General features: G+C 45.4%; 1 protein-coding gene across 1 annotated transcript in view; it reads left to right on the top strand.

Annotated features, from left to right (window-relative positions):
* The first annotated feature begins 14,851 nt into the window (after positions 1–14,851).
* The window catches only part of RBBP8NL (RBBP8 N-terminal like), a 40,536-nt gene continuing 33,576 nt past the window's right edge, over positions 14,852–21,811 (top strand). Inside the window, exon 1 of the mRNA XM_079980181.1 lies at positions 14,852–15,018. The gene's annotated coding sequence lies outside the window, so the exon portion shown is untranslated. The remainder of the gene's footprint in view (positions 15,019–21,811) is intronic.

Genomic DNA, 21,811 nt, shown 5'->3' on the forward strand with positions numbered 1-21,811 from the left:
TCGGAGTATTCTTGAACTCCAGGGCGGGCAATTTAAAATGCCTATATAAGGGCAGGCACGCCTTGGTTCGAGGTCCTCCTCCTTTCCTGTGTGTGAGGGGAGCACCCTGTTGCAACAGTTCAATAAAGATCAGGCTTACTAGCTGCTTTGCTTCTCAATATTCTCTGGTTGGCCTCTGTTATTTTTTCCGACTGATGGAGAACCTGCAAAGGACTCTATAAGGGCTCTTGTGAAACCCATAAGGGAATAAGGGCAGGTTTTTGTTTATTATGGATGACACATCCACCATTAAAGAGAGAGGCAAATGAGACAATCTGGAGCAGTGGTGTCGCAGTGGGGGGGCGGTGCACCCTGGGTTCCACATCTGGGAGGGTGACAAGGCAGCACCCCTGCAGCATGTGGAGAATCCTCCGTTTGTGACTGTAGCTGCAAGCAGAGGATCTCTGCGCTGGTGGCAAACCGCTATGTACAGCACATGCACTGGACGTAACAATGCCGCACATGCGCTGTACATAGCGGTTTGCCACCGGTGCCGCTCGAACGTCATGTGGATTGGGGTGGGATCCCTCCGTCGCCGCTACAGCCATGAGCAGAGGATCCTGGCACTGTCTGTACGGCACTGGAGCGGCACCACCAGCAAACCGCTATGTACAGTGCATGTGCAGTGTTGCTATGTACAGCGCATGCATTGTATGTAGCGATGCTGCACATGCACCCTACGTAGTGACACACACCCGGTTGTTACAGCGCCTTCGTTCGCCCAGTCTGAAAGAGCTGTTATCAGATTGTTCCAACATTTCCCCCCATTGGCTGGCCATTATGGGAAGCAGAGAATGTGTAGGCCTTTGGTCTGGCCCAGCTAGTATCTCCTTCTGTTCTCCAGCTCAGAACCTCCAAATGTCTGAATTTTCCGGGCACAGTCCTGGATTTACAGAAGCCATCCTGGTCTCTGAATTTGATCCTGGAATGTCCTGCTTTTCCTTAGGATCTCTCTATGTTCATTGGAGAAATGTTGGAGGGTATGCAGTTATGAAACACACACACCCAAGCCAATGAGATAAGTTACTATGCAACCTTTAGAAGACACCTGAAGGCCGTCCTGTATGGGGAAGTTTTAAAATGTTTAACGTTTTATTATGCTTCTATATGTGTTGTAAGCCACCCAGAGTGGCTAGGGCAACTCAGTCAGATGTGCGGCGTATTATTATTATTATTAAGGGCATCCCTATTTTCCTCGGAGGGGACGCAGGTGGCGCTGTGGGTTAAAGCCTCAGCGCCTAGGACTTGCCGATTGAAAGGTCGGCGGTTCGAATCCCTGCGGCGGGGTGCGCTCCCGCTGCTCGGTCCCAGCGCCTGCCAACCTAGCAGTTCGAAAGCACCTCCGGCTGCAAGTAGATAAATAGGGACCGCTTACCAGCGGGAAGGTAAACGGCGTTTCCGTGTGCGGCTCTGGCTCACCAGAGCAGCGATGTCACGCTGGCCACGTGACCCGGAAGTGTCTCCGGACAGCGCTGGCCCCTGGCCTCTTAAGTGAGATGGGCGCACAACCCCAGAGTCTGTCAAGACTGGCCCGTATGGGCAGGGGTACCTTTACCTTTACCTTTTATTTTCCTCGGAGAAATGCTGATGGGTATGCCAGCTGAATCTGAAAGTTCTGGTGTTGTTGCTTCAGGGCCGTATCAAATCCTGTGCTTCCCTATTGCTCTGCGACCCAGACACGCAAATCGTTTCCTGTACAGGAATTCTATCTGGGATTGGCAGGCGAGAAACAGCCCAAGATGCCTTTGGAGCCACAAAGCAGAACGGGTGGGAAACGCTGCCTCTGAAAGGGCGATTTCTAACCATATTCAGAAACCCATTAATAAGTAAGCCATTCATCTGATACCAGCAACAAATACTGTTTGCAAGTATTTGGCTGCGCAGCAATTCAATAACACCACTCCACCGTTATCTATCAATCGGGCAACACAAACATTTATGAAACTACATTTCTGAAGGCTTTTAAAGGTGTATTTAAAATGTGTTTGGCTTTGAAGCCTTATCTTTGCGAGCTCGCATACTCTGATAAAGGCCACCGTTGAGCTCCCTCTCGGGGAGCAGCTCAAATCCTGTCTGTGCCAAAGATATTTCATTCTCCGAGGTCGAAATGCCTGCAGCTCACATGCAATGGAAAGCGGATTTTACAAAGGCTCTCCTGCAAGGGCACGTGGTTCACTGAACCGTATATCATCCGTGCAATGGACTCCTGTTATCACTTTGCAGTGCAGCCCCTGGGCTTGTAGCAAGGGATGAAAGCTTGGTGGACCGGGTGAGCGTTTTCCGAAAGCTTGTTTGCTGCAGCATCCCCTTGCATCTGTTTATTTACTGAGGTTTTGTATTTATTCTCCTGCATAGCTGTCAACTTACAGATTTGAAAATAAGAGATCAGCAGCCAAAATAAGGGATCAACAATTACTTTGATAAAATACATATTTTGTTGCGTGCAAATGGCTTTAGATACCTATTAGGTCCATAAATTACCATATAGCATATATTCAACACAAAAAAACAGCAACAATTTGTTGTTGACAAAGTACAGCTGGACATAGAAAGGGCTACCTTCAGTAGCTTATTTAAGGGACATCATCAATAAGGGACAGCAGCGGGACATGGCGCTGGGATAAGGGACTGTCCCGCCAAATAAGGGACACTTGACAGCTATGTTCTCCTGCCAGACACCTCTCAGAGAGGCTTATAGTAAAACAAAACTCAGACCACACAACTGAAACATCTCAAAAACATGCGTCGCAAGGACACTTTCAATCCTGTACATGTCTACTCAGAAGTAAGTCCTATTAAGTCCACTGGGGTTTACATCCAGGTAAATGGGCCCTGGATTACAGCTTTAAAAGCACTTTAAAACAGCAGTGCTTTAAAAATAAAAGAGCAGCCCTCCTAGGGAAGGACAATGGCCTGTCTAGTCAAGCATCCTGTTCTAAGAGATGTTGTTGTTGTTTTATTGGAATGAGTTCAATTATAAAGAAATAAAGTGATACAGAGAAAAAGGGGGAGGGAAGTGAGGGGGGAGAACAAAGATATGGATAAGAAAATATATATATACAAAAATGCAATGTAATATACTCTCATACATTCTTATATAATTTGGTATAGTGTTATTGTCCTAATACATATGTAGATATTAATAGCCTACTACATTAATATCTGACAAGGGATGCGGGTGGCGCTGTGGGTTAAACCACAGAACCTAGGACTCGCCGATCAGAAGGTCGGCAGTTCGAATCCCCACAATGGGGTGAGTTCCCGTTGCTCGGTCCCTGCTCCTGCCAACCTAGCATTTCGAAAGCACGTCAAAGTGCAAGTAGATAAATAGGTACCACTCTGGCGGGAAGGTAGACGGCATTTCTGTGCGCTGCTCTGGTTCACCAGAAGTGGCTTAGTCATGCTGGCCACATGATCCGGAAGCTGTACGCCGGCTCCCTCGGCCAATAAAGCGAGATGAGCGCCGCAACCCCAGAGTCTGTCACGACTGGACCTAATGGTCAGGGGTCCCTTTACCTTTACCTTACATTAATATCTGCATCCCTTTCTAAGAGTGGCATACACCTCATCTGTCCCGGCAAAACTGGGACATTCCATTTTTCAAAAGCACAGGTTTTTCCAAAGTATGGATTTCAAAGAATGTTTGGGTTCCAGTTTGCCTATTGTTTTAGAAACTCTGAATTTGGTCGATTCGCCTGTAAATGGGAAGTGAATCAAATTTCTCCCTCACTCCTTCTCACAACTTGCCACATTCATTTTTTTACAAATAGATTGTGTAAATCATATTCCAGCTAAACCACCCATTGCCATACCTAACCCTAGACACACAGGAGCTGGTTCTGATCGTTCATCGATGAGAAACGTACACTTCGCTCACTTCCGATGTTCTCTGTTATTTCTCCATATTTCCCAGGGATGAAGTTGCAGGGTCTGGCGGCTGCAGCCTGAATCACATTAAGTCCTGCCCATTTTACAGTTTTACAGATGAAAAACCAAGGCCAAGAGTGAGGTGGATAACCTGTGACCTGCCAGAAAGACTACAGATCCCATAGGGTTGCCATATTTCAAAAAGTGAAAATCCAGACACAAAAGTTATTGAGCAAGTTATTAGGCAAAGTTGCTGAGCTTTTTTTTATCAAAATATTGAGGCTGCCATACATCCGTGTTTTCCCAGACCTTAGTGATTTCTGCCATATTCTGGCTGTGTCCAGGAATTCTGGGTGTATGGCAACCCTAGATCCCGTCATCTCTAGGTAAAGGTGAAGGGACCCCTGACCATTAGGTCCAGTCGTGACTGACTGTGGGGTTGCGGCGCTCATCTTGCTTTATTGGCCGAGGGAGTCAGCGTACAGCTTCTGGGTCATGTGGCCGGAATGACTAAGCTACTTCTGGCGAACCAGAGTAGCGCACTGAAACGCCATTTACCTTCCTGCCGGAGCAGTACCTATTTATCTACTTGCACTATGACGTGATTTCGAACTGCTAGGCTGGCAGGAGCAGGGACCGAGCAATGGGAGCTCACCCCGTCGCGGGGATTCGAACCACCGACCTTCTGATCGGCAAGCCCTAGGCTCTGTGGTTTAACCCACAGCGCCACCTGCGGCCCCCGTCATCTCTAACCCATGTGTTACAAGAATTTAAGGTCTCATATATATAAATTATCTATATGGGCTCTTGGATACCCCACAAGGGGAAAAGGGCAGGTTTTGTTTACAACACATGTTTGTTTGCAAATATTTCTATACCACCAAACATTTACACTCAAACACACACACACACACACAGTGAACAACTTAACCATCACTAAAACAACACCAGTAGTTAATACAGTACATTAATATTCATGTAATTATTATTATTTAATTAACTGAATTAGTAAATGATATATTCAGATTTCTGCAAGTAGATTTGAATTTGTATGTGCTAATTATATGTAGGCGTGGGGTTATTGGTTTGTTTTCTTTTCTTTTTTGTTATGTATTTTCTGTTCCCGTTTTGTATTTTTATGTTGTGAACCACCCTATGAAGCAGCCCTGTTTAGGGAAGTTTTTAATGACTGATGTTTTAATGTATTTTTAATCTTTTGTTGGAAGCCGCCCAAAGTGGCTGGGGAAATAAATAATAAATTATTATTACTATTTGGATGGAGGGAGGTATACAATTTATTATAATAATAATAATAATAATAATAATAATAATAGAAAATGTTCTTAAAATCCACCTCTCCACCCTCCTAGGTTCATTTCAGCTTCTAGGACTGATTCAAATGTTACAGGCTGCAAATTTATTAAAATGAAGGGCCACACACAGATACATGGTTGACCTGAATACCTGCATTCCTTCCTTCCTTCCTTCCTTCCTTCCCAAACCATGGGACACAATTTGTCCGAATATACACTCTTCCTGATAAGCCTTCGACAGACTTCAGAACAAATTGGCCTGTTCACAATGGAAAGCTTTCTTTATTATTGTTTGAGGGAAAGGAGGGAGAGGAGAGGCTGGAAGGATCGATAGGCAAATAATAAAATAAGGCATAGGCAATGGATCGTGTGACCCTTCAGGGAAAAGTGCCTATCGTCAGACACACCTAAGCAATCCAAATGGGTACTTACCTGCCAAGTGAGGCAGTGGTTTTAAAAGTTCACCTTGAGTTTCTGTTTACATATTCATTGATTTCCAGAATTACAGGCATCGGCTACATTTGCTGACAGATAAGAAAGGCTGGAACATGAACAGAAGGCAAAAATGAGGAGACCCCCAAGGTTATCCTTTAGCTCGTACACAGAGGGGAGTGGGAACCCAGCCTGCCAGCATAGAAGGAAATGATTATGCTCCCTTTGCACAATCAATTTCCCCTTATTACACCTGTGTTAACAACCACCAAGCAAACTCAAGAGGAGGGCACTAGTTAACCTTAGACCTCTGTAGTAATGTGATTTTTATGGGAGTTTCTCCGTGGCAAGACCATAGGCTGTTCCTGTTGCCCGGCGCCAGATTTGTTTATTTTTAATCCTGCGGGTCTCTGTGTGAAACGTGGCAGAACCTGTAGGACAGCAGCAGGGAAATTCCAGCCCCCACAGGTCAATATTGGACTGCCAGGGATCCAATTTGGCCCACAAAGCCAGTCCCCCCCCCCCCAAAAAAAAAACCTGACCACGTCCACCTGTCAATCAGCAGACACCACAGTGAGGCCAACAAATAGGCAGTGCTGGGGTTCAGCTCTGCCTTCGCTGCTCCCAACCGTTCCCCAAAGGGAACTGACATTTCTTCTTCGGCAATCACTTGTAGCCAAGTAAGATTGTCTTCCATGAACACAGTCTTAACAGTGAGTCCATAAGAGACCGTGGAGGCCAATTCTGGATCCACAAGTCCTTCCACAGTGGGGATATAGGTTTCCAGGCAGATGTTGGTGAGAGTTTGCCAAACGTGCCTTCCTCTTAGCATGTTTCTCCCTTTCGTCTTGAGTTCCAGCATCTTCAAAGTGCACAACACCTTTGGTAAAGGCTGTCCTCCAATTGGAGCACTTGCAGGCCAGTGTTTCCCAGTTGTCAGTGCTTATACTACATTTTTTTTAGATTTGCCTTGAGAGAGAGTCTTTAAACCTCTTCTGTTGACCACCAGCATTACGCTTTCCATTTTTAAGTTCAGAGTAGAGTAGTTGCTTTGGAAGACGATAATCAGGCATCTGAACATCATGACCAGCCCAATGAAGTTGTTGTTGAAGAATCATTGCTTTGACACAGGTGATCTTTGCTTCTTCCAGTACACTGGCATTACAGTGGTATGTCAGGTTAAGAACTTAATTAATTCCGGAGGTCTGTTCTTAACCTGAAACTGTTCTTAACCTGAGGTACCACTTTAGGTAATGGGGTCTCCCACAGCCGCCGCGCCACCGCGGCACGATTTCTGTTCTCATCCTGAAGCAAAGTTCTTAACCCGAGGTACTATTTCTGGTTTAGCCGAGTCTGTAACCTGAAGTGTCTGTTACCAGAAGCATCTGTAACCCGATGTACCACTCTAGTTCGCCTGTCTTCCCAAGGGATGTGTACAATTTTTCAGAGACACCGTTGATGGAATCTTTCGAGGATTTGGAGATAAGGTTTTAAGTGGTCCATGTTTCACATGCATACAGTAAGGTTGGTAGTACAATAGCTTTATAAACAAGCATTTTGGGCTGTTCAGTGCCAGACTGCCAAATAGCCAGCCACAACAAATAAAATAGTTCCATGGAGCTCCACAAGAGGGCGGCAGGTTCATGGCCCTGCCAGCTACAGCTTGGCCCTTCTGTCTTCCCAGTTGCTCCATTCTGCTGCTTCCACAGTCATCCATGCCTCCACATAGGTCTCTTAAGCCAGAATAATAATAATAATAATAATAATAATAATAATATGCCAGTATTTGTACCCCGGGACGCGGGTGGCGCTGTGGGTAAAACCTCAGTGCCTAGGACTTGCCGATCGCATGGTCGACGGTTCGAATCCCTGCGGCAGGGTGCGCTCCCATCGTTCGGTCCCAGCGCCTGCCAACCTAGCAGTTCGAAAGCACCCCCGGGTGCAAGTAGATAAATAGGGACCGCTTACTAGCGGGAAGGTAAACAGCGTTTCCGTGTGCTGCGCTGGCTCACCAGATGCAGCTTGTCATGCTGGCCATGTGACCCGGAAGTGTCTGCGGACAGCGCTGGCTCCCGGCCTATAGAGTGAGATGAGCGCACAACCCTAGAGTCTGGCAAGACTGGCCTGTACGGGCAGGGGTACCTTTACCTTTACCTTTTATTTGTACCCCACCCATCTGACTGGGTTGCCCCAGCCACTCTGGGCAGCTACCAACATACATAAAAAACATACATAAAACATTAAACCTTAAGAAGCTTCCCTATGCAGGGCTGCCTTCAGATGTCTTCTAAAGGTTATATAGTTACTCAGTCTGAGAATGCAAAGCTCACAATAGGTAGGAGTCGTGTAGGGAGGGTGGGGATGTCAAATGGCCACAGATTATCCAAAGATTCCAAGTTTGTCTCAATGAAGAAAGGAGAGGAGCCCAGCCTTGACCACAAAAACCTCTTTCATTAGGGTTACAGCTCAAAATCCCTAAGACACTCTTCCCCAAACAGCTGCCCTGCAGATGTTCTGGACAACAACCCCATACCATTCAACATTTCTCTGATGAAAATAGGTTGCAGTTGTTTAGTCGTGTCCGACTCTTTGTGACCCCATGGACCAGAGCACGCCAGGCACTTCTGTCTTCCACTGCCTCCCACAGTTGGGTCAAACTCATGTTGGTGGCTTTGAGAACACTGTCCAACCATCTTGTCCTCCGTCGTCCCCTTCTCCTTGTGCCCTCCATCTTTCCCAACATCAGGGTCTTTTCCAGGGAGTCTTCTCTTCTCATGAGGTGGCCAAAGTATTGGAGCCTCAGCTTCACGATCTGTCCTTCCAGTGAGCATTCAGGGCTGATTTCCTTCAGAATGGAGAGGTTTGATCTTCTTGCAGTCCATGGGACTCTCAAGAGTCTCCTCCAGCACCATAATTCAAAAGCATCAATTCTTCAGCCTTCTTTATGGTCCAGCTCTCACTTCTCTTCTATGAAAATAGGTACGCCCTATTAATAATAATAATAATAATAATAATAATAATAATAATAATAATAATTTTGCCCCGCCCATCTGACTGGGTTGCCCAAGCCACTCTGGGCAGCTTCCAACATATATCAAAACAAACATTTTTTTAAAATTTCCCTATACAGGGCTGCCTTTTGATGTTTACAAAAGGTGGTATGGTTACTCATCTCCTTGGTTCAGCGGTCACATAACACGTGTAAAGTGTAGACTGTGCGAGGAATTCCCCTCCCTCTCCCTATCCCCCCCCCCATGAGCTCTGCGTAGAACAAACATCAGGAGTAACTGAACTCTACAGTGCACAATTACAAATGTAGAATGGGGCTTTTTTTTTTGGCAGGACAAGGGACATCTATAAGTGCACAGTGGCTCCTGTTTCTCGCCTTTGCGCTATTTCCATGACTGCAATGCCTTGACTTCTCTTTTTATGCAATGATAACACACCTTCTCCTCTCCAGGGCCCTGCTGAAATGTACTGCAAGGACCAAACATTTGCAATTCCAACCTGCTCGGAAGCTGATGAGCAACCTCTGGTGGACAGTAATGCATAGGCAATGCGATGAGTAATTCATCTTTGCGTTCGTTCCAAGAATATTCTTGTGCTCAAAGTAGGTCTGCAAATGTAGAGGCTTAGTGGGGTGATCTGCATATGGTCGCACTCTCCAGAGCCAAATCTTATTGGGGAGGGGGGGGATACATTAAGGAATGTTGGAAAAGAGGTAGTTAAAATACATCCAAGATGCTAGGAAGCAGCATAGGTAGGCACAATTTTCTGAAAAATATAGAGATCTGTCCCTGAAGAATTTTGCACCTAAAATCCCAGTGTCAGAAATCCATATCATGCTATCAGTTTCATAATTTTTGACCTGGCAATATACAGTAGTACCTCAGGTTAGGTACTTAATTCGTTTCGGAGGTCCGTACTTAACCTGAAACTGTTCTTAACCTGAAGCACCACTTTAGCTAATGGGGCCTCCTGCTGCTGCCGCGCCGCCGGAGCACGATTTCTGTTCTCATCCTGAAGCAAAGTTCATAACCTGAACACTATGTCTGGGTTAGTGGAGTCTGTAACCTGAAGCGTATGTAACCTGTGGTACCACTGTACAGTGGACGCTCGGGTTGAGAACGTGATCCGTGTGGGAGGCACGTTCGCAACCCGCAGCATTCGCAACCTGCAGCGCCGCGTCTGCGCACTCTGCGCACACACGGGTTGCGATGAGTGCTTCTGCGCATGCGCAAAGCGCGATTTAGCTCTTCTACTCATGCGTGACCGCAGAAATCCGGAAGTAACCAATTCCGGTACTTCTGGGTTTTGGTGGTCCGTAACGTCTCGCAGCTTGAAGAAGGCACACAATATCCTGAGAGATCCCACCCATCCTGCTCACAACCTCTTTGAACTGTTGCCTTCGGGCAGAAGATATAGGACAATGAAAACACGAACCACACGCCTTCTGAATAGTTTCTATCCAAGAGCTCTGATTGCACTAAACAATGATCTCAGGGCCAGTTGTAAGAAATAGCAAGCAGTGAGTAGTAAGGAATGAGATAGGTTTTAGGTTATGCTATGCTTCTAATAGGTTGTGTTATATTCTGGATTATGTATGTTTTAATAGATTATGTCTGAATAGGATGAGAGTGTTGGAGATACGTGCAAATGTGTATGTGAATCCGGTCTTGGGTGTTTGATTTTCGTTGTTGTGTATACTGTGTATATACGGACAATGACAATAAATTTATCTAAATCTAAATCTAAATCTAACCCGAAAAAACGCAACCTGGAGCGTCTGTAACACGAGGTATGACTGTATTGCGAAGCACGATGTTTGTGTGCTATGCAAAAATCATTGTGTGGGGAAAACCATGAAGCCCACCAATGCTTCTCTCAATTCTTGCAGCCCTTGATATATTGGTATATATCACAATGTTTAGCTGGTGATGTATCGCAGTGTTGAAAACCAGCTATCGCCCCGCTCTAATCAGGAGCAAGGAACCCATGGCTCTCCAAAGGTTGTTGGACTCTACTTCCCATCAGCCCCAACCAGCATGGCCAACAGAGGGGATAATGGGAATTGTTGTCCAACAATATCAGAGGCACCCAACTATAGAACTGCCTTCCCTTAGAGCTACAACCAGCATCAGTGGTACAGTGATACCTTGGTTCTCAAACTTTATCTTTTCCAGAAGTCTGTTCCATAACCAAAGCATTCCAAAACCAAGACGCGCTTTCCCATAGAAAGAAATGCAAAATGGATTAATGCATTCCAGACTTTTAAAAACAACCCCTAAAACAGCAATTTAACATGAATTTTACTATCTAACAAGACCATTGATCCATAAAACCAAAGCAATAAACAATGTGCTACAGTCACACAATCAATCAATCAGTAGCTGAACTGGGTTCCACACAGTCACGAAAACAAAACAAAAAGAGCCGCAAAAACAAAAACAAATAGCAAAAACAGACAGATCTCAGTGTAAGACTCAAAACGGAAGTGTGGCACTCAAAATGGAAGCGTAACACTCAAAACAGAGCACATTCAGCTTCCGAAAAAGGTTCGCAAACCAGAACACTTACTTCCGGGTTTGCAGTGTTTGGGTTCCAAGGTTTGAGTACCAAGGCATTTGAGAACCAAGGTACCACTGTATTAGGTTTTAGGTGTCTGTTTTGCGTAGTTAGACCAACCTCTTTACTCAAGCCTTTGGGGGAAGTTGACCTGACAAAGCTGAACAGTAAATTAATTGATGGGTGTTGTTTGTACGGTTCACTTTTAAGTTAACTGCTTAAAAGTGATATTTAGTGTTTTGAATGTTTTTTATATCTGTGTTGTAGATTGCCCTGGAATCACAAGTGATAAAAAGTGGTTTGGAATTTGAATGAACATATAACAAAAGGCAGCTTTCCTTAGAAAGGAGACCTTCTAGGCAATTCAACGTCATTAACTCTCTCCTGTCCACCCCCCCCCCTAATCTTCCAACAATACGTTCAAACATGATGTTCCCACACACACAAAAAAAACATGCAAACAAAAATAAATCTGATTGTCCAAAATGTTCTCAGATATCAGAGTACAAAGAAACCCAGAACAAATCATGTTCGTCCCATGACTTCAATAACTGGTTATAAGTGAGTAGCCTCACCTCAATAGCCTCATCTGTAAAATGGGTATAAAAACGATGAGACTCACTGTTTCCTTGCAGAATAGAAAAAAAGGTGTTGAAAAGTGTAATGTGCACAGAGGAAAGCTAGATGAAGGGAGAGGAAATGCTCCCCCAGAAAAGACCATTTGCCCAATGAAAAACATTGCTTTGTGGGGGGGGGGGGGTCAGGGTTCTGAGTGGAGCAGCTAAACATCGCTCTGTGTACCCAAAGAATTTTGGCAATATTTTTGGACCCGCCATGAGGGCTGCCCAAAAGATTCCAACACTTTAGAAACTCAGAAACTTTACTTTTTCTCCCTCACTATGTTCATTTCCTTTTGGAGAAACTCTTCAGATGTAGGACTGCTAACCATTTGGACAGATCTCCCTGAAGAACATCAGCAGTCAGGTGACCATCTGACTGTTTGCGAATCTACTGCTTACATAAGGTTTATGTGCAGTAACAGTGAGGGATAGTTGTTCCTCGCTATCCTGTAGAACTGGCTGGTGTGAGCACAATGAAATGTGAAAGCCAAGGTCCTTACATCAGAGTGTTGCATAAGGATCAGCTGGAGATTCCACTGCAATGTTTCATAAAGTATATATAGAAGCACAGCAAACGGTTAGCTCTACAACAGGCACACTTGATGTCAAAGAGCCTTCACGGTTAAACCTATATTTAGGATTCATGCAAGCCTCGTCAAAGCACAGAGTTTGGTACTAAGTACAAAATTCATCAGCCCAGGCTTCGGATTTCTTTTAAAACAATAGCAATAAAGTTTCTAGTCATTATGATGGGGTTTAATGGGTGTGGGCTACGCCTGGTGAAATCCAGTGCTAGTTCTACTCAGAGCAGATACACTGAAATTAATGAACCTAAGTTGGTAAAGTCCATTAACAACAGCGGGTCTACTCTGAATAGGTCAGTGGAAACAACAAATGAACAATTGCATGGTTGGGCCAGTCCATCCAATTCAACATTCTGTTCCCATAGCAGCAGGCCAGAAGCCTCTGGAAGTTACCACCAAGTTGTAAAGGTAATGGCCAGTGTTTGTAGTTTATTTCAAACATCAGATGTTCAAAGCTCCATCACCTTATTCTGAGTTCTAGGCATGAAGTCCTCCATTCTCTGTGTCCACATTACTTCTCTAGACCTTCTCCTTTAAAAAAATGCCTATTCCAAAGATCCACATTTTTCCAATGTGCCGGAAAAATCTAGCTGTCATGTTTTCAGAATTCCACACCTCAGTGAAGCCTAGTAAAGTCTGGTACTAAATAGCTTGGATAGCTCAGTTGGCTAGAGCGCGGTGCTGACAACACTAAGGTTGCAGGTTCAATCCCCATGTGGGACAGCTGCATATTCCTGCATTTCAGAAGGTTGGACTAGATGATCCCCAAATTCCCTTCCAACTCTCTGGTTCTAAGAAAGCGTGTGTTCTTCTCCCCAGTGATGAAAGAGGACGGGAACAGGCAAGGACAGAGTAACAACCGATCATTATGGGAGTTAACATGCAAATCCACTTTGATCACTGACTCTTCAAGTCGAACAGGTACATCAGTATTTATTATAAATCAGGCACTCAGTTGCAACTGAAATTCCTAGAAGAGATTCAGAACTGGTTAAATTAGGACTGTGCTTTCTGATTTTGGTTTCCAGGGCAAAAGTAGTGCTTCCAGGCCCTCTGAAACGGTTGGCTCTCCTCAAAAACCCTCCCATCTGTTCACACCCATTGTTTTCCCCAATATGTTGCTATGCCCTTGCCAATCCCCCCCCCCACTTTTTAGGGGTGCTTTCTCCTTAATGATCCAAGCCAACCAGGGATCAAGTAGTAAATGCAATGACATCACAGTCAGATTTGACAGCTTTTTAACATCACCAAGGGCTAACAGCGACTGTTTACATTGAGAGCAAACCTTCCTGGAATGGTACCCTTGCAGTTCTTATCAAATAAAAAAGGTAAAGGACCCCTGACGGTTAAGCCCAGTCACAGACGACTCTGGGGTTGCGGCACTCATCTCACTTTACAGGCCAAGGGAGCCAGCGTTTGTCCGCAGACAGTTTTTCCGGGTCATGTGGCCAGCATGACTAAGCCGCTTCTGGCGAAACCAGAGCAGCGCACAAAAATGCTGTTGACTTTCCCGCCAGAGAGGTACCTATTTATCTACTTGCACTTTTTTGCATGCTTTTGAACTACTAGGTTGGCAGGAGCAGGGACCGAGCAACGGGAGCTCACCCCGTTGTGGGAATTCAAACCGCCGACCTTCTGATCGGCAAGCCCAAGAGTCTTAGTGGTTTAGACCACAGCGCCTTCCTTGTGTAGCAACCCATGAAAGACCATTAAAAGCAAGGGGCGCGTTTCCATCTTAACATTGCTGAATATCACCTTTCCCAGCTCAGCCCAAGTTTAAAGACAGGCAAATTTGGAAGTGTTGAGGCAAATTGTTCTTTTTTAAAAAAACAACAACAACACAGTAAACTTCCCTCCTTCTGAATCAGCATGATCAACATCAGTCCCCCTTTTTCCCCCAAATGAGAAAATGTTTGCTTGAGAATTTTAATGTCCTCTGATTTGTAGCTGCCCAAAGAACAATAGCATGGAATCTGTTCTCAGCAATAGAAGATCAAATGTCAAACTAAACACGCAACGACCCTCCCTTGTAGGCAAGCTGACGAGACGTGAGAAATTAAGAGCCGACCCGAGTGGTTAGGCATGTTTGGGGGGGGGGGGTTGTTCCCCACCCGCCACCTGTGGAAGCTCCAATTCTGTAAAAGGAAACGAAAAATTTCCCATCTTAATGGTAGATGCCTTATTGGGGGAGGGAGCTGTTTTGTTCCTGTGATTGACTGACTTTGACCAACTAGACCAAGCTGTAATTATGGGAAAACAATCAAATCTCTATGTGGAGTTGGTGGCAAACCTGTGTGGCCACTTCTTTGTGTTATAGCAGAACCTGTTTAGCAGCTTCAGTACCAGTGAACCTCCTTTCTGCTGCTGGGTTAAAGAAACGCAAACCTGTACAGCAAGTTTGACCGAAATGCAAAAAAAAAAAAAGTCTTATTGTCTGTGCAAATTTACCCACATTGCTCTCTCCTATCTCTGCCGTGTTCACAACCTCTCTTTTTGTTTCTCTGTCATCGTGACTAGATAGAGCGACAAAGTCACAGGTATCAAGGTGGGAGGGGGAGAAAGAGAGAGAAGACAGATGTAGAGAAGCTCCGGTCTGATGTGAGTATTTGCTATTGCACTTGAGATGGGTTTTATCTAGTGACTTCCCTTGCTAGCATAGCATATGGCTTGGGGGGGTGGTGACGACCAGAACCGATGCTGGCATTGTGCCCGTGTAATGCAAACGGATCCAGGAACTGAGGCTAATGCATGTTCCACAAGGCACAGGCCCTTGAAATTGAAATGTTGGTTTCGTTACCTGCTTGAATGGTCAATATATGCTAGATTTGTCTGAGGGGTTAGAGAGATATTCGAAATCTGCTGGTATCAGACGTTGCTCATTGGTTTTGTCTATCTGTTCTTGCACAATGTTATCATCTGTCTGTCTGGCTGTCCACCGTTGGAAACAGGATAGTGGTCTAGGTGGGTCAATGTGACCCTGCAGGGTGATTTCTTCCTTTCTTATTTCTTGCATATGTTTGGAGCACAGATATTCCCTGATCATGTTAAGGCGATCTTGCCCCTTTTAAGGCGATTTGGCACCGAACTGCTTACTGGTTTTCTCATTCTGCTGGGAAACGGATACAAAAGTTTGCATGCTTTTAAATGAGTGGAAGTGGGCATTGAAAACAATATTGCACATCCTACACTGTGTGTCTGTAAACGAGGCAAAGTACGGGTGTGATGGAACGAGCCTTGCATGAAACCAAGAGTCCATCCCTTCTTGCGTGCTTTTTCATAGAGTTGTCCATCAGCCAGATGCTTTTAAGAAGCCCACAATAGGGCTCAAAGGCAACTGTCCCTCTCTCATTATTCCTCTGTCCTGGCAACAAAGGTATACTGCCTCTGAACTTGGGAGCTTCATTGATGACCAAAATAACCAACTCATAGCAAAATAAAAAATAACAAAATCCCTTTCTGCCCAAAGGATAAAGTGTTCAAGCATTGACATGAACAATCTGTTTCAGTCAAAATCAATTCTGATTTAATTTTTAGATTTCAGAGTTTCTATAGCTCAGCTAACATGTGGTGGGGAGTAAGGGTTTTCTGAGTGCTGAGCTCTTGGGGAATATGCATTTATCAGACTCAAAGCACCTGTTTTTTTAAAAAAAAAATTACAGGAGAGGTTATAGCTCACTGGTGAAATGCATATTTTGCTTTCCAAAGGTCCCAGGTTCTGCCCCAGGTATCTTCAGGTAGAGCCGGGAAAGATACCTGGGCAGGTGTTGCCATTTAGTGTAGGCGAGTGTTTCTCAAACTTGGGTCCCCAGCTGTTGTTGGACTACAACTCCCATCATCCCTGACCGCTGGTCCTGCTAGCTATGGATGATGGGAGTTGTAGTCCAACAACAGCTGGAGACCCAAGTTTGAGAAACACTGGCACCGTAGACCATATTGTACTACACAGACCAATGGACTTCCTATGTGGAAAGGTTGTAGATCAGTGGTAGGGCCCTTGCTTTGAGTGCAGAAGGTCTCAGATTCAATTTTAGAGACCTCTCTCTCAAATTCTCACTTTGGCATGTCAGCTAACCTGTGTGCTCGATATCGTAATCCAAAGCTGTGGTGAACAGGATTGTTGCAAATCCATACCGGGAGAGGCTGTTCCTTGCAACCTATTTCGTTCTCTGCAGAAATAGCAGCGTCCCCAGTCAGCTGAAACTTCATTCATGGGCAGAAGGGCATGAGTCTTCTGCCAATCAGGATATGCCAAGCATCTGAAGCTGCCTTAGGTGGTGCAATGGGTCAGCGCCTCTGGTTATTAACCAGAAGGCTGGTGGTTCGAGCCCAGCCAGGGATGACTGGGCAGGAATCTTGCATTGCTTTTAAAAATAAAAATTAAAAATAAAAATTTAAGGATATAGAATAAGAATAACATATAGAATAAGAGAACAAGAAGAACATAAGTTTAAAGAAGATTGGAAAATATTTATTGAATATATGGAGGAAAACTGTGTTTATTTGAAAACGTGGGCAGCATTAAGATAAATTCAACAGTGTGAATACGTTTCGACGGATGTAATAATAGAATACTGAATGGCTTGGTTTATATAAAATATGCAGGGATTTATGTCTTGTAAAATGAACCATGGAAAGAGAAGAAGGGAAGTCAGTGATATTTTAAGGATGTTTAAATGAATATTCAAAAATGTAAAATAGAAAATTTAATAAAAATTATAGGGGGCAGGATTCCTGCCTTGCAGGGGGTTGGACTAAATGACTCTCAGAGTCCCTTCCAACTTTACAATTCTATGGTTCTAAGTCAGACCACTGGTCCATCTAGCCCAGTTCTGTCTACACTGTCAGCAGCTCTCCAAGAATTCAGGCAAGGGTTTTTCCTGATCTGTTACCCAAGGGCCTTTTTAGTGGATGTAGCGCTGTGGGTTAAACCACAGAGCCAAGGACTTGCCAATCAGAAGCTCGGCGGTTCGAATCCCCGCGATGGGGTGAGCTCCCGTTGCTTGGTCCCTGCTCCTGCCCACCTAGCAGTTCGAAAGCACACCCAAAAGTGCAAGTAGATAAATAGGTACCGCTCCGGCAGGAAGGTAAGTGGCGTTTCCGTGCGCTGCTCTGGTTCGCCAGAAGTGGCTTAGTCATGCTGGCCACATGACCCGGAAGCTGTACGCCGGCTCCCTCAACCAATAAAGCAAGATGAGTGCCGCAACCCCAGAGTTGGCCACGACTGGACCTAATGGTCAGGGGTCCCTTTACCTTTATCTTTTACCTAGCCAACCAAACCATCCACACATAAAGCCCAGGCTCCATATTGGAGCTAAAGACACACCCACACACCTAGTAGCAACTCATTTTCAAAGGCCAACTGTATCTTTATTCCGTTTAGCTGCCATGGTCACGACAGTGAAACCATGCCCTTTGTTTGGTGCAGAGGCAGTGCGGTGTAGTGGTTAGAATGTTGGACTAGGACCTGGGAGACCAGGGTTCAAATCCCCATTCATCCACAAAGCTGGCTGGGTGACCTAGGGCCAGTTGCCCTTCTCCCCCAGCCGAAACCACCTTGCAGGATTGTTGCGAGGACAACCACAGCATCGCACACCTTTCCTCATGAGAAGGGTGGAATCTTGTACACCTGCTTGGGGGAGGGGGAGGTGGGGTATAAATATAATAAGTGAATTTAAGAATTGACACAAGTTCCCCCCAAGCAGGCTATTTTGCCCTCTCCTTAATTCTGTCCCTTTCCACTCATCTTCTGTGATCGCCGAGTTTAGGTCCTGGGATGGTAGCTCAGTTGGTAAAGCAGGAGTCTCTTGGGGTCGTGGGTTTGAGCCCCCCATCGGGCGAAAGATTCTTGCATTGCAGCAACTTGGACTTGTGGTTGGTCCCTTCCAACTCTGCCGTTCTATGATTCTGTGATCCACCCTGTCCATCTCTTTGGCCTGATCAGGGCTTGGTTTCAGAAGCAACCGGTCCTGCCGCATTGCGAGTTAGCATGAGCTTTTGGGATGAGGAGGCGGTGGCTCTTGTTGCTTACTCTGGTTTTGAGACTGGCCCTGCAGCTTTCTCTCTCCATCTTACCTGCCTGGATATCGTTAAGGCAACAGGGTTGCCCTAGCGCTATAGGCAGTGCCGAGAAAGAGAAAATGCACTGGGTGGGGACCCACAAAATGAGGCCGGTAGTCTCTGCTCTACCTGCTGGGTGACTACTTGGTGCAAGCTGCCTTGATCAACTGCCTCCATGATGGCGTTGCAGCCAGCTAGCCATCTGCAGCGAGGCAGCTAATGCACATAGCAAGCCACAGGCCATTAACCTCCTTTGCTTGTCCTCTTCATTAATAGTGTCAGCGCCAACGAAACACCGGTAGGTAAAGGAATTGGGCAGTGGAGAGATTTGATTCCATTGGCATTTAAAGGTGAATCTGTCAAATTCTCACCTCCTGCAACCGAAACACAACCACCCTTCGAATTTCGCACTTATCCCAATTTTGCAAACAGTGTTTGCAAAAATGTACGGATTAGGGGACAATGTGCATCGCCATGAACATATTAATGAAAATAACATACAAATGCACTACAAATTGCTTGCAGAAATGTGTGCATGTCTAAACTACATACACAGACGTCTTATTAGGAGAAATTCCCACTAAAATGCTGGTGAGTTCTCATGAGAGTTTTTTGGGCTTTTTTTAATGAGAAGAACTGAATTTAAGATTGACGGGGGGGGGGGGGAATGATTAAGATTGACATTCAAAAACCCCTGACCTCCAAGCAGTACTTATTTATCAAAAGTTACAGGTGCAGCTAATTAAATAATAATAATAATAATAATAATAATTTATTATTTATATCCCGCCCATCTGGCTGGGCCTTCCCAGCCACTCTGGGCGGCTTCCATAAAAACCAAAAATACAGTAAAATCACACGTTAAAAACTTCCCTGAACAGGGCTGCCTTAAGATGTCTTCTGAATGTCAGGTAGTTGTTTATCGCTTTGACATCTGCTGGAAGGGCGTTCCACAGGGTGGGCGCCACTACCGAGAAGGCCCTCTGCCTGGTTCCCTGTAGCTTTGCTTCTCGCAATGAGGGAACCGCCAGAAGGCCCTTGGCGCTGGACCTCAGCGTCCGGGCAGAATGATGGGGGTGGAGACGCTCCAAATATTGCAAAATGCTAAAATGAGAAGTACCAACTAGCACAGGATATGGGGGGGTTGTTTTTCAAGTAACAGTATCTTTTAAAAAAAATAAATAACTGTGCAACATTCACAAATGCCACTAGTCCTCATTGTGCCAAACAGTGTTGGATCGGTGCCAGGGAGTGCTGAAGGTTTTCCAGTACACTAGGGAAACTCAAAGCTGCAAAAAAATTCTGATTGCCTTGCTAGAAATGCATATTGTAGACAATTTGAGAATGAGGATGTGTCTACATTTGTGCAAGTCTTTCAAACAGCTACAGACTGGGCAGGCACTACTGCCCCGTTCACAAAAACAAACCCAGCAGGGTAAACATTGATGTCCCAGGGTGTGATCCCACACTGCTGCGGCGTTCATTTTATTTATTATTGCATTTAGTGTAGTGGTTAGGAGCGGTAGACTCGTAATCTGGTGAACCGGGTTCGTGTCTCCGCTCCTCCACATGCAGCTGTTGGTTGACCTTGGGCTAGTGACACTTCTCTGAAGTCTCTCAGCCTAACTCACCTCACAGAGTGTTCGTTGTGAGGGAGGAAGGGAAAGGAGAATGTTAGCCGCTTTGAGACTCCTTCGGGTAGTGATAAAGCGGGATATCAAATCCAAACTCTTCTTCTTCTTTATGTCCTCCATGTGCAATATGTGGGTATCCCCCTTCCCATCCTCACAACAACCCTGTAGGTTAGGCAGAGAGCTAGGCCACTCAACACTAAACATCAGGGGGAACTTTCTGGAGATAAGAGCTGTTCAACTCCCTTGGACTCCCCTTCCTTAGAGGTTTTCAAGCAAAGGATGGATGGCAGTCTGTCAGGGATGCTTTCGTTTCCTGCATTACAGGGGGTTGGACTAGATGACCCTCAGGGTCCCTTCCAACTCAACAATTCTATGATTCGACCCCCTGAGCTTCACGGCTGAGGATGGGTTTGAACCCTGGTCTCCCAGGTCCTAGTCCAAGACTCTAACCAATGCAGTGAACAAGTGACATGGATGGTCTCTGTCTCCTGTTATCATCTGGCTAGAACAACCAGGCAAGTAAGAAGCTGGTCCTGTCCGTGTGAGTCACACCTATACCATAGTGTCCCTGAGATGGCACAGTGTGAAAGTGGTTCACATACCCCAGTGGGAAGAAGGCCTTGATATGTATTCAGCCTCAGCTCTGGATCCTGCTAAACCAGAATCACTTGCGGTTGTAGCTTCTTCATTTGCATAGTCACAGAGCCAGGTTGCTTTGGCAAGCCTGCGACTTTCCTGTTTAGAAAGCCATTATTACTGGTCTTGTTCCACTGTTACTCTTCCTCTACAGTTCATGTCCTTATTGTCGATTAAAGGTGGTTGTGAACATTGAACCCTGTTGGGTGTTTTGTGCAAGAACAGTCCTATCAGGCAGTGTAACCTTTTTGAACTTGCTTTTCCCCTTTCTGCACAAAATCTCGGTTGGTTTATGTAAGAGGAGCACGAATGTGCTATACATGTGGGTTCCAAGTCAGGTCAAGTTAAAATAGAATGTAGACATATTTGCCATGCAGTAACATCCCAATAAAAGTATAATGAACAAATTAAAGCATGCAAAATGAAAAGAAAGGGGGGGAAGCCATTATTAATAGCTCTTACAGAGCCACTAAGGGACGCGGGTGGTGCTGTGGGTTAAACCAGAGAGCCTAGGACTTGCCGATCAGAAGGTTGGCAGTTTGAATCCCCGTGATGGGGTGAGCTCCCGTTGCTCGGTCCCTGCTCCTGCCAACCTAGCAGTTCGAAAGCATGAAGTACAAGTAGATAAATAGGTACCGCTCCAGCAGGAAGGTAAACAGTGTTTCCGTGTGCTGCTCTGGTTCGCCAGAAGCGGCTTGGTCATGCTGGCCACGTGACTCGGAAGCTGTACGCCAGCTCCCTCGGCCAATAAAGCGAGATGAGCGCCGCAACCCCAGAGTCAGTCACGACTGGACCTAATGGTGAGGGGTCCCTTTACCTTTACCTTTACAGAGCCACTAGGTACTTGCCCATTTCCCCAACCCTCAAAAAACAGCCAGAAAGATAAGGAAGATCTCAGAATATCCCTATGCTATTCACACAGTCCATGTTTAAAAATAACATACCACTGGGGCTCTGCAGACTTTCCAACATTTCTCAGATGAAAATAGGGAGACCTTGAGCCAATTGCAACCTCTCTGCTGAACCTACCTCACAGGATTGTTGTAAAGGAAAAATGTGCGAGG

Source organism: Podarcis cretensis (assembly GCF_951804945.1).
Source record: "Podarcis cretensis genome assembly, chromosome: 6".
Taxonomy (NCBI): domain Eukaryota; kingdom Metazoa; phylum Chordata; class Lepidosauria; order Squamata; family Lacertidae; genus Podarcis; species Podarcis cretensis.